The 12450-nt window shown below is 37.7% G+C and overlaps 2 non-coding genes across 2 annotated transcripts; both read left to right on the top strand.

The window, feature by feature from the left end:
• Positions 1 to 510: 510 nt before the first annotated feature.
• On the top strand, positions 511 to 618 carry LOC148544937 (small nucleolar RNA R71). Its single transcript, XR_015900613.1, has one exon. It is a non-coding gene; the product is annotated as a small nucleolar RNA R71 (small nucleolar RNA).
• Positions 619 to 6620: 6002 nt separating this feature from the next.
• LOC148544938 (small nucleolar RNA R71) lies at positions 6621 to 6728 on the top strand. The gene has a single exon (XR_015900784.1). It is a non-coding gene; the product is annotated as a small nucleolar RNA R71 (small nucleolar RNA).
• The last annotated feature ends 5722 nt before the right edge of the window (positions 6729 to 12450 follow it).

Genomic DNA, 12450 nt, shown 5'->3' on the forward strand with positions numbered 1-12450 from the left:
GCTAAACCTGTTTCTTCCACCATTGTTGTTGTTGAAACCTTGTTAAGGTCTCTGTTGATCCTTCCATGAGAGATTTGGATGATTTCTCCACGAGGGATTATAGGTGTTTCCATAGGGTTCTCCCATGTAATTCACCTCCTCTATTGCTGGGTTCTCAGGATCATAAGCTTCTTCTTCAGAGGAAGCTTCCTTAGTACTGCCTGTTGCTGCTTGCATTTCAGACAGATTCTGAGAAATCATATTAACTTGTTGGGTCAATATTTTATTCTGAGCCAATATGGCATTCAGAGTATCAATCTCAAGAACTCCTTTCTTCTGATTTGTCCCATTATTCACAGGACTCCTTTCAGAAGTGTACGTGAATTGGTTATTTGCAACCATTTCAATGAGTTCCTGAGCTTCTGCAGGCGTCTTCTTCAGATGAAGAGATCCTCCAGCAGAGCTATCCAATGACGTCTTGGATAGTTCAGACAGACCATCATAGAAAATTCCTATGATGCTCCATTCAGAAAGCATGTCAGAAGGACATCTTCTGATTAACTGCTTGTATCTTTCCCAAGCTTCATAGAGGGATTCACCTTCCTTCTGTCTGAAGGTTTGGACTTCCACTCTAAGCTTGCTCAATTTTTGAGGTGGGAAGAACTTTGCCAAGAAAGCATTGACTAGCTTTTCCCAAGAGTTCAGGCTTTCTTTAGATTGTGAATCCAACCATGTCCTAGCTCTGTCTCTTACAGCAAAAGGAAAAAGCATAAGTCTGTAGACTTCAGGGTCAACCCCATTGGTCTTCACAGTGTCACAGATTTACAAAAATTCAGCTAAGAACTGATGAGGATCTTCTAATGGAAGTCATGAAACTTGCAATTCTGTTGCATTAGAGAAACTAGTTGAGGCTTAAGCTCAAAGTTGTTTGCTCCAATGGCAGGGATTGAGATGCTTCTCACATAGAAGTCGGGAGTAGGTGCAGTAAAGTCACCAAGCACCTTCCTTGCATTGTTGGCATTGTCGTTTTTCGGCTGCCATGGTTTCTTCTTCCTTGAAAAGCTCTGTTAGGCCCTCTAAAGAGAGATGTTCTTTAGCTTCTCTTAGCTTTCTCTTCAAGGTCCTTTCAGGTTCAGGATCAGCTTGAACAAGTATGCCTTTATCTTTGTTCCTGCTCATATGAAAGAGAAGAGAACAAGAAAGTAGGGAATCCTCTATGTCACAGTATAGAGATTCCTTGAGGTGTCAGAGGAAAAGAAGAATAGAAGGAGGAGGTAGATGGAAGAGAATTCGAGCATATAAAGAAGGAGGGAGTTCGAATTGTACCTTGAGGAGGAGTGTTAGTCCTTTAAATAGAAGGATGTGAGAAGAGGAGAAGAATTTTTGAAAATTAATTAAAAAAATTTTGAAATAATTAAAAGAAATTTGAAAAAAATTGATTGAGATTTTTGAAAATTAAGATTAGGAAAGAAATTAAGTGATTTTTTAAAAAGATTTTGAAATTAGAAATAAAAAAGATGTAATTGAGAGTTAATTTTGAAAAAGATGTGATTGAAAAGATATGATTGAGAAGATATGATTGAAAATCAAACTAAAACGAGAAAGTTTTAAAATTAAAGTTGATTTACTTGACTAACAAGAAATTAGAAGATATGATTCTAGAATTAAAACTTTTGATCCTTTCTTAATAGGCAAGTAACAACTAGAAAATTTTGAAGTAAATTATTAATTATAACAAGGATTTTCGAAAATAGTAATAAATAAAAAAATGGAAAGAAATTGATTTTGAAGAGATATGATTGAAAAGATATGATTTGAAAAAGATTTGATTTTGAGAAATTATGAAGATTTGAAAAAAAATTCTAAATTAAAAACCAAATCTTCCCTCTAGTGTCATCCTGGCCTTAAACGCCCAGAATGGCATCCATTCTGGCGTTTAATGCCCAAAATCCTACCTTTTTGGGTGTTAAACGCCCAGCCAGGTACCCTGGCTAGCGTTTAAACGCCAGTTTTCCTTCTTCACTGGGCGTTTTGGATGCCCAGCTTTTTATGTTTGATTCCTTTGCTGAATGTTCTGAATTTTCAATTCTCTGTATTATTAGCTTGAAAAGACATAGTTTTGAAAATACTTTTGAATTTTTGATGATGAGAAACAATAAAAAATGCAACTAAGATCAAATAAACAATGCATACAGGACACCAAACTTAAAAATTTTCATATAGGAGCCACTAACAAATTGAGAATGCATATGAGAAACAACAAAACACACAAAACAAGAGAATTTAAAGATCAGAGCAATGAAATCATCAAGAACAACTTGAAGATCAATGAAGAACAATATGTATAAATTCGAAAAAATGCAAGAAAAAGAAAGTCACGCAATTGACACCAAACTTAAAAATTGATACTACACTCAAACAAGAAACATAAAATATTTTTTATTTTTATGATTTTATAGATTTTTTTGTGATTTTCGAAACTTATATGGAAAAAGAAAATAAAGAGAATCAAAACTTTTAATGAGAATTCCAGGAATCATGCAATGTTAGTCTAAAGCTTCAGTCTAAAAAGATTAGACATGTTTGGCCAAGCTTCAGCAGGACATTACATTCAGCAGCTAAATTGATGAGAATCAATCAGCTTTTGTAATGCTAAGAACATCACCTTGAAACTCTAGAATTCATTCTTAAAAATTCTGAAAAGTACCTAATCTAAGCAACAAGATGAACCGTCAGTTGTCCAAACTCGAACAATCCCCGGCAACGGCGCCAAAAATTTGGTGCACGAAATTGTGATCATCAACAATAGCGCCAACGGACATGGGGCTCTTAAACGTGAATCACACGTTGTCACAACTCCGCACAACTAACCAGCAAGTGCACTGGGTCGTCCAAGTAATAAACCTTACGTGAGTAAGGGTCGATCCCACAGAGACTGTCGGCTTGAAGCAAGCTATGGTCACCTTGTAAATCTCAGTCAGGCGAATTCAGATGGTGATGGAGAATTGATAATTAAAAGATAAATAAAACATAAAATAAAGATAGAGATACTTATGTAATTCTTCGATTGGAATTTCAGATAAGCGTATAAAGATGCTTTGTTCCTCCTGAACCTCTGCTTTCCTATTGCCTTCTTCCAATCGTTCATACTCCTTTCCATGGCAAGCTTTATGTTGGGCATCACCGTTGTCAATGGCTACTTCCCGTCCTCTCAGTGAAAACGTTCCAAATGCGCTGTCACCGCATGGCTAATCATCTGATGGTTCTCGATCATGTCGGAATAGGATCCATTGATCCTTTTGCGTCTGTCACACGCCCAACAATCGCGAGTTTGAAGCTCGTCACAGCCATCCCTTTCCAGATCCTACTCAGAATACCACAGACAAGGTTTAAACATTCTGGATCTCAGGAACGGCTGCCAATAATTCTAGCCTATACCACAAAGGGTCCAATCGTAGATTAAAAACCCAAGAGATACACATTCAAGCTTGTTTGCATGTAGAACGGAAGTGATTGTCAGTCACGCGTTCATAGGTGAGAATGGTGATGAGTGTCACATAATCATCACATTCATCATGTTCTTGGGTGCGAATGAATATCTTGGAGAAGAAATAGACTTGAGTTGAATAGAAAAACAATAGTAATTGTATTAATTCATGAAGAACAGCAGAGCTCCACACCTTAATCTATGGTGTGTAGAAACTCCACCGTTGAAAATACATAAGAATAAGGTCTAGGCATGGCCGTGAGGCCAGCCTCCCAAAACGTGATCAAGTGTATGAAAAGTATGAGTCAAAGATTTATTTAAAATACAATAGCAAAAGATCCTATTTATAGAAAACTAGTAGCCTAGGGTTTACAGAAATAAGTAATTAATGCAGAAATCTTCTTCCGGGCCCACTTGCTGTGTGCTTGGGCTGAGCATTGAAGCTTTCATGTGTAGAGACTTTTCTTGGAGTTAAACGCTAGCTTTTGTGCCAGTTTGGGCGTTTAACTCCAGCTTTTGTGCCAGTTTTGGAGTCAAATGCCAGAATTCTTAAGCTGACTTGGAACGCCAGTTTGGGCCATCAAATCTCGAGAAAATTATGAACTATTATATATTGCTGGAAAGCCCAGGATGTCTACTTTCCAACGCAATTGAGAGCGTGCCAATTGGGCTTCTGTAGCTCCAGAAAATCCACTTCGAATGCAAGGAGGTCAGAATCCAACAGCATCTGCAGTCCTTTTTCAGCCTCTGAATCAGATTTTTTGCTCAGGTCCCTCAATTTCAGCCAGAAAATACCTGAAATCACAGAAAAATACACAAACTCATAGTAAAGTCCAGAAGAGTGATTTTTATTTAAAAACTAATAAAAATATAATAAAAAAATAATTAAAATATACTAAAAACATACTAAAAACAATGCCAAAAAGCGTATAAATTATCTGCTCATCACACTGTTCAAGCATTCATTCAGAAAAACAATAGTATTGCCACCACATCAAAATAATTAAACTATTTTAAAATTTGAAATTCATGCACTTCTTTTTCTTTTTCAATTAAAAACATTTTTCATTTAAGAATGGTGATGGATTCATTTTCATAGCTTCAAGGCATAGACACTTAGACACAAATCTAAATAAACATAAGGCATAATTTTCGAAAAACAGAAAATAAAGAACAAGGAAATTAAAGAACGGGTCCACCTTAGTGATGGCGGCTTGTTCTTCCTCTTGAAGATCTTATGGAGTGCTTGGGCTCCTCAATGTCTCTTCCTTGCCTTTGTTGCTCCTCTCTCATGGTTCTTTGGTCTTCTCTAATTTCATGGAGGAGGATGGAATGCTCTTGGTGCTCCACTCTTAGTTGTCCCATGTTGGAACTTAATTCTCCTAGGGAGGTATTGATTTGCTCCCAATAGTTTTGTTGAGGAAAATGCATCCCTTGACAGTGGCTCTCATGGAGCCTCACAGATGTTCAGAGCAATGTTGAAACCTCCCAACACCAAACTTAGAGTTTGAATGTGGGGGTTCAACACCAAACTTAAAGTTTGGTTGTGGCCTCCCAACACCAAACTTATAGTTTGACTGTGGGGGCTCTGTTTGTCTCTGTATTGAGAAAAGCTCTTCATGCTTCCTCTCCATGGTTGCAGAGGGATATCCTTGAGCTTTATACACAAGGGAGTCTTCATTCACTTGAATGATCAATTCTCCTCTGTCAACATCAATTACAGCTTTTGCTGTGGCTAGGAAGGGTCTGCCAAGGATGATGGATTCATCCATACACTTCCCAGTCTCTAGGATTATGAAATCAGCGGGGATGTAATGGCCTTCAACCTTTACCAAGACATCCTCTACAAGTCCATAAGCCTATTTCTTTAAATTGTCTGCCATCTCCAGTGAGATTCTTGCAGCTTGTACCTCAATGATCCCTAGCTTCTCCATTACAGAGAGAGGCATGAGGTTTATACTTGACCCTAGGTCACACAGAGCCTTCTCAAAGTTCATGGTGCCTATGGTACAAGGTATTGAGAACTTTCTAGGATCTTGTCTCTTTAGAGGTAATCTCTGCCTAGTCAAGTCATCCAGTTCTTTGATGAGCAATGGAGGTTCATCCTCCCAAGTCTCATTACCAAACAACTTGGTATTTAGCTTCATGATTGCTCCAAGGTACTTAGCAACTTGCTCTTCAATGACATCTTCATCCTCTTCAGAGAAACAATACTCATCAGAGCTCATGAATGGCAGAAGTGAATTCAATAGAATCTCTATGGTCTCTGTGTGAGCCTCAGATTCCCATGGTTCTTCATCAGGGAACTCCATGGAGGTCAGTGGACGTCCATTGAGGTCTTCCTTAGTGGATATCACTGCCTCTTCCTCCTCTCCAGGTTCTGCCATGTGAGACATGTTTATGGCCTTGCACTCTCTCTTTGGATTCTCTTCTGTATTGCTTGGGAGAGTACTAGGAGGGAGTTCAGTAATTTTCTTACTCAGCTGACCCACTTGTACCTCCAAATTTCTAATGGAGGACCTTGTTTCAGTCATGAAACTTTGAGTGGTTTTGATTAGATCAGAGACAATGGTTGCTAAGTCAGAATGGGTTTGCTTAGGATTCTCTGTCTGTTACTGAGAAGATGGTGGAAAAGGTTTGCCATTGCTAAACCTATTTCTTCCACCATTACTGTTGTTGAAACCTTGTTGAGGTCTCTGTTGATCCTTCCATGAGAGATTTGGATGATTTCTCCATGAAGGATTATAGGTGTTTCCATAGGGTTCTCCCATGTAATTCACCTCTTCCATTGCTGGGTTCTCAGGATCATAAGCTTCTTCTTTAGATGAAGCTTCTTTGGTACTGCCTGTTGCTGCTTGCATTCCAGACAGACTCTGAAAAATCATATTGACTTGTTGAGTCAATATTTTGTTCTGAGCTTGTATGGCATTCAGAGTATCAATTTCAAGAACTCCTTTCTTCTGATTTGTCCCATTATTCACAGGATTCCTTTCAGAAGTGTACATGAATTGGTTATTTGCAACCATTTCAATGAGTTCCTGAGCTTCTGCAGGCGTCTTCTTCAGATGAAGAGATCCTCAGCAGAGCTATCCAATGACATCTTGGATAGTTCAGAGAGACCATCATAGAATATACCTATGATGCTCCATTCTGAAAGCATGTAAGAAGGACACCTTCTGATTAATTGCTTGTATCTTTCCCAAGCTTCATAGAGGGATTCACCTTCCTTCTGTCTGAAGGTTTGGACTTCCACTCTAAGCTTACTCAGTTTTTGAGGTGGAAAGAACTTTTCCAAGAAGGCATTGACTAGATTTTCCCAAGAGTTCAGGCTTTCCTTAGGTTGTGAATCCAATCATGTTCTAGCTCTGTCTCTTACAGCAAAAGGAAAAAGCATAAGTCTGTAGACATCAGGATCAACCCCGTTGGTCTTGACAGTGTCACAGATTTGCAAGAATTCAGCTAAGAACTCATGAGGATCTTCCAATGGAAGTCCATGAAACTTGCAATTCTGTTGCATTAGAGAAACTAATTGAGGCTTAAGCTCAAAGTTGTTTGCTCCAATGGCAGGGATTGAGATGCTTCCCCCATAGAAGTCGGGAGTAGGTGCAGTAAAGTCACCAAGCATCTTCCTTGCATTGTTGGCATTGTTGTTTTCGGCTGCCATGGCTTCTTCTTCCTTGAAAAGCTCTGTTAGGCCCTCTAGAGAGAATTGTGCTTTAGCTTCTCTTAGCTTTCTCTTCAAGGTCCTTTCAGGTTCAGGATCAGCTTGAACAAGTGTGCCTTTATCTTTGCTCCTGCTCATATGAAAGAGAAGAGAATAAGAAAGTAGGGAATCCTCTATGTCACAGTATAGAGATTCCTTGAGGTGTTAGGGGAAAAGAAGAATAGAAAGAGGAGGTAGATAGAAGAGAATTCAAACTTATCAAGAGATATAGAGTTCGAATTGCACCTTGAGGAGAAGTGTTAGTCCCTTAAATAGAAGGTTTTGAGAAGAGGGGAAGAATTTTCGAAAATAAATTAAAAAGATTTTGAAATAATAAAAAGAAATTTGAAAATTTGATTGAGATTTTCGAAAATTAAGATTAGGAAAGAAATTAAGTGATTTTTGAAAAAGATTTTGAAATTAGAAATAAAAAAGATATGATTGAGAGTTAATTTTGAAAAATATGTGATTGAAAAGATATGATTGAGAAGATATGATTGAAAATCAAATTAAAAAGAGAAAGTTTTTAAAATTAAAGTTGATTACTTGACTAACAAGAAATTAAAAGATATGATTCTAAAATTTAAAATTTGATCCTTTCTTAATAGGCAAGTAACAACTTGAAAATTTTGAAGTAAATCACTAATAGTAGCAAGGATTTTTGAAAATAATAAAAAAATGGAAAGAAATTGATTTTGAAGAGATATGATTGAAAATATATGATTTGAAAAAGATTTGATTTTGAAAAATTATGAAAATTTGAAAAAGATTTGAATTAAAAACAAAATCTTTCCTCTAGTGTCATCCTGGCGTTAAACGCCCAGAATGGCATCCATTCTGGCGTTTAACGCCCAAAATCCTACCTTTTTGGGCGTTAAACACCCAGCCAGGTGCCCTGGCTGGCATTTAAACGCCAGTTTTCCTTCTTCACTGGGCGTTTTGAACGCCCAGCTTTTTCTGTTTGATTCCTCTGCTGAATGTTCTAAATCTTCAATTCTCTGTATTATTGACTTGAAAAGACATTGTTTTGAAAATTTTTTTTTTGAATTTTTAAATGATGAGAAACAATCAAAATACAACTAATCTTAGGAAACTCAAATCAAACAAACAATGCATGCAGGACACCAAACTTAAAAATTTTCATATAAGAGACACTAACAAATTGAGAATGCATATGAGAAACAACAAAACACACAAAACAAGAGAATTTAAAGATCAGAGCAATGAAATCATCAAGAACAACTTTAAGATTAATGAAGAACATAATGCATGTAATTTTCGAAAATTAGAGGCATGTAATTGACACCAAATTTAAAAATTGACACTAGACTCAAACAAGAAACATAAAATATTTTTTATTTTTATGATTTTATTAATTTTTTTGTGGTTTTTTGAAAATTGAGTGGAAAAGAAAATAAAGGGATTCAAAATTTTTAATAAGAGTTCCAAGAATCATTGCAATGCTAGTCTAAGACTCCGGTCCAGGAATTAGACATGGCTTACTAGCCAGCCAAGCTTTCAATGAAAGCTCCGGTCCAAAACACTAGACATGGCCATTGGCCAGCCAAGCTTTAGCAGATCATTGCTAACAACAGCAAAATTGATAGAAATCAACAAGCTCTTGTGATGATAAGTTGAAACCTCGGTCCAATAAGATTAGACATGGCTTCACAGCCAGCCAGACTTCAACAGATCATCATGAAACTCTAGAATTCATTCTTAAAAACTCTGAAGAACAAAATAGAAAAATATTTTTTTTTGAATTTTTTGAAAATAAAAATAAAATAAAATTACCTAATCTAAGCAACAAGATGAACCGTCAGTTGTCCAAACTCGAACAATCTCCAGCAACGGCGCCAAAAACTTGGTGCACGAAATTGTGATCATCAACAATGGCGCCAAAGGACTTGGAGCTCTTAAACGTGAATCACACTTTGTCACAATTCCGCACAACTAACCAGCAAGTGCACTGGGTCGTCCAAGTAATACCTTACGTGAGTAAGGGTCGATCCCACGAAGACTGTCGGCTTGAAGCAAGCTATGGTCACCTTGTAAATCTCAGTCAGGCGGATTCAGATAGTGATGGAGAATTGATAATTAAATAAAACATAAAATAAAGATAGAGATACTTATGTAATTCTTTGGTTGGAATTTCAGATAAGCGTATGAAGATGCTTTGTTCCTCCTGAACCTCTGCTTTCCTATTGCCTTCCTCCAATCATTCACACTCCTTTCCATGGCAAGCTTTATGTTAGGCATCACCATTGTCAATGGCTACTTCCCGTCCTCTCAGTGAAAATGTTCTACGCACGCTGTCACCGCACGGCTAATCATCTGTCGGTTCTCGATCATGTTGGAATAGGATCCATTGATCCTTTTGCGTCTGTCACACGCCCAACGATCGCGAGTTTGAAGCTCGTCACAGTCATCCCCTCCCAGATCCTACTCAGAATACCACAGACAAGGTTTAGACGTTCCGGATCTCAAGAATAGCCGCCAATAATTCTAGCCTATATCACGAAGGTTCTAATCTTAGATTAGAAATCCAAGAGATACACATTCAAGCTTGTTTGCATGTAGAACGGAAGTGGTTGTCAGTCACGCGTTCATAGGTGAGAATGGTGATGAGTGTCACATAATCATCACATTCATCATGTTCTTGGGTGCGAATGAATATCTTGGAGAAGAAATAGACTTGAGTTGAAGAGAAAAACAATAGTACTTTGTATTAATTCATGAAGAACAGCAGAGCTCCACACCTTAATCTATGGTGTGTAAAAACTCCACCATTGAAAATACAAAAGTGATAATGGTGTAAGCATGGCCGAATGGCCAGCCTCCAAGGTCTAGGGACTAAACGTCCAAAGATATGTGTCTAAGTTACAATAGTATAAGGTCCTATTTATGGAGAACTAGTAGCCAAGGGTCTACAGAAATCAGTAATTAATGTAGAAATCTTCTTCCGGGCCCACTTGGTGTGCGCTTGGGCTGAGCATTGAAACTTCCATGTGTAGAGACTTTTCTTGGAGTTAAACGCCAGCTTTTGTGCCAATTTGGGCATTTAACTCCAAAATTCTTGAGCTGACTTGGAATACCTGTTTGGGCCATCAAATCTCGGGCAAAGTATGGACTATTATATATTGCTGGAAAGTCCAGGATGTCTACTTTCCAACGCAATTGAGAGCGTGCCAATTGGGGTTTCGTAGCTCTAGAAAATCTACTTCAAATGCAGGGAGGTCAGAATCCAACAGCATCTGCAGTCCTTTTTGAGCCTCTGAATCAGATTTTTTGCTCAGGTCCCTCAATTTCAGCCAGAAAATACCTAAAATCACAGAAAAACACACAAAATCATAGTAAAGTCCAGAAAAGTGAATTTTATTTAAAAACTAATAAAAATATAATAAAAACTAACTAAAATATACTAAAAACATACTAAAAACATTGCCAAAAAGCGTATAAATTTTCCGCTCATCACAACACCAAACTTAAATTGTTGCTTGTCCCCAAGCAACTGAAAATCATATAGGATAAAAAGAATAGAATGTACAATGAATTCCAAAAACATCTATGAAGATCTGTATTGATTAGATGAGCAGGGCTTTTAGCTTTTTGCTTCTGAACAGTTTTGACATCTCACTTTATCCCTTGTAGTTCAGAATGATTGGCATCTATAGGAACTCATAATCTAGATAGTGTTATTGATTCTCCTGGTTAAGTTTGTTGATTCTTGAACAGAACTACTTTATGAGTCTTGGCCGTGACCCAAAGCATATTGTTTTCCAGTATTACCACCGGATACATAAATGCCACAAACACATAACTGGGTGAACCTTTTCAGATTGTGACTCAGCTTTGCTAGAGTCCCCAATTAGAGGTGTCCAGAGCTCTTAAGCACACTCTTTTTGCTTTTGGACCACGACTTTAACCGCTCAGTCTCAAGTTTTCACTTGACACCTTCACGCCATAAGCACATGGTTAGGGACAGCTTGGTTTAGCCGCTTAGGCTAGGATTTTATTACTGTGGGCCCTCCTATCCACTGATGCTCAAAGCCTTGGATCCTTTCTATTTTACCCTTGCCTTTTGGTTTAAAGGGGTATTGGCTTTTTCTGCTTGCTTTTCTTTTTTTCTTTTCTCTCTCTTTTTTTTCTTGCAAGCTTTTCACTGCTTTTTCTTACTTCAAGAATCAATTTTATGATTTTTCAGATTATCAAATAACATTTCTCCTTTTCCATCATTCTTTCAAGAGCCAACAATTTTAACATTCATAAACAATCAAATTGAAAAATATGCACTGTTCAAGCATTCATTCAGAAAAACAATAGTATTGCCACCACATCAAAATAATTAAACTATTTTAAAATTTGAAATTCATGCACTTCTTTTTCTTTTTCAATTAAAAACATTTTTCATTTAAGAAAGGTGATGGATTCATTTTCATAGCTTCAAGGCATAGACACTTAGACACAAACATAAATACACATAAGGCATAATTTTCGAAAAACAGAAAATAAAGAACAAGGAAATTAAAGAACGGGTCCACCTTAGTGATGGCAGCTTGTTCTTCCTCTTGAAGATCTTATGGAGTGCTTGAACTCCTTAATGTCTCTTCCTTGTCTTTGTTGCTCCTCTCTCATGGTTCTTTGGTCTTCTCTAATTTGATGGAGGAGGATGGAATGCTCTTGGTGCTCCACCCTTAGTTGTCCCATGTTGGAACTTAATTCTCCTAGGGAGGTGTTGATTTGCTCCTAATAGTTTTGTGGAGGAAAATGCATCCCTTGAGGCATCTCAGGGATTTCATGATGAGGAGTTTCCTCATGCTCTTGTCCATGAGTGGGATCTCTTGTTTGCTCCATCCTTTTCTTAGTGATGGGCTTGTCCTCATTAATGAGGATGTCTTCCTCTATGTCAATTCCAACCGAATCGCAGAGGTGACAAATGAGATGAGGGAAGGCTAACCTTGCCAAAGTAGAAAACTTATTCGCCACCTTGTAGAGTTCTTGGGATATAACTTCATGAACTTCTACTTCCTCCCTAATCATGATGCTATAGATCATGATAGCCCGGTCTATAGTAACTTCAGACCTATTGCTAGTGGGAATGATTGAGCGTTGGATGAACTCCAACCATCCCCTAGCCACGGGCTTGAGGTCATGCCTTCTTAGTTGAACCGGCTTCCTTCTTGAATCTCTTTTCCATTGGGCACCCTCTTCACAGATGTCTTTGAGGACTTGGTCCAACCTTTGATCAAAGTTGACCCTTCTAGTGTAGGGGTGTGCATCT

This window comes from Arachis ipaensis, chromosome B9 (genome assembly GCF_059453495.1).
Source record: "Arachis ipaensis isolate K30076 ecotype BB chromosome B9, ASM5945349v1, whole genome shotgun sequence".
Lineage (NCBI taxonomy): Eukaryota > Viridiplantae > Streptophyta > Magnoliopsida > Fabales > Fabaceae > Arachis > Arachis ipaensis.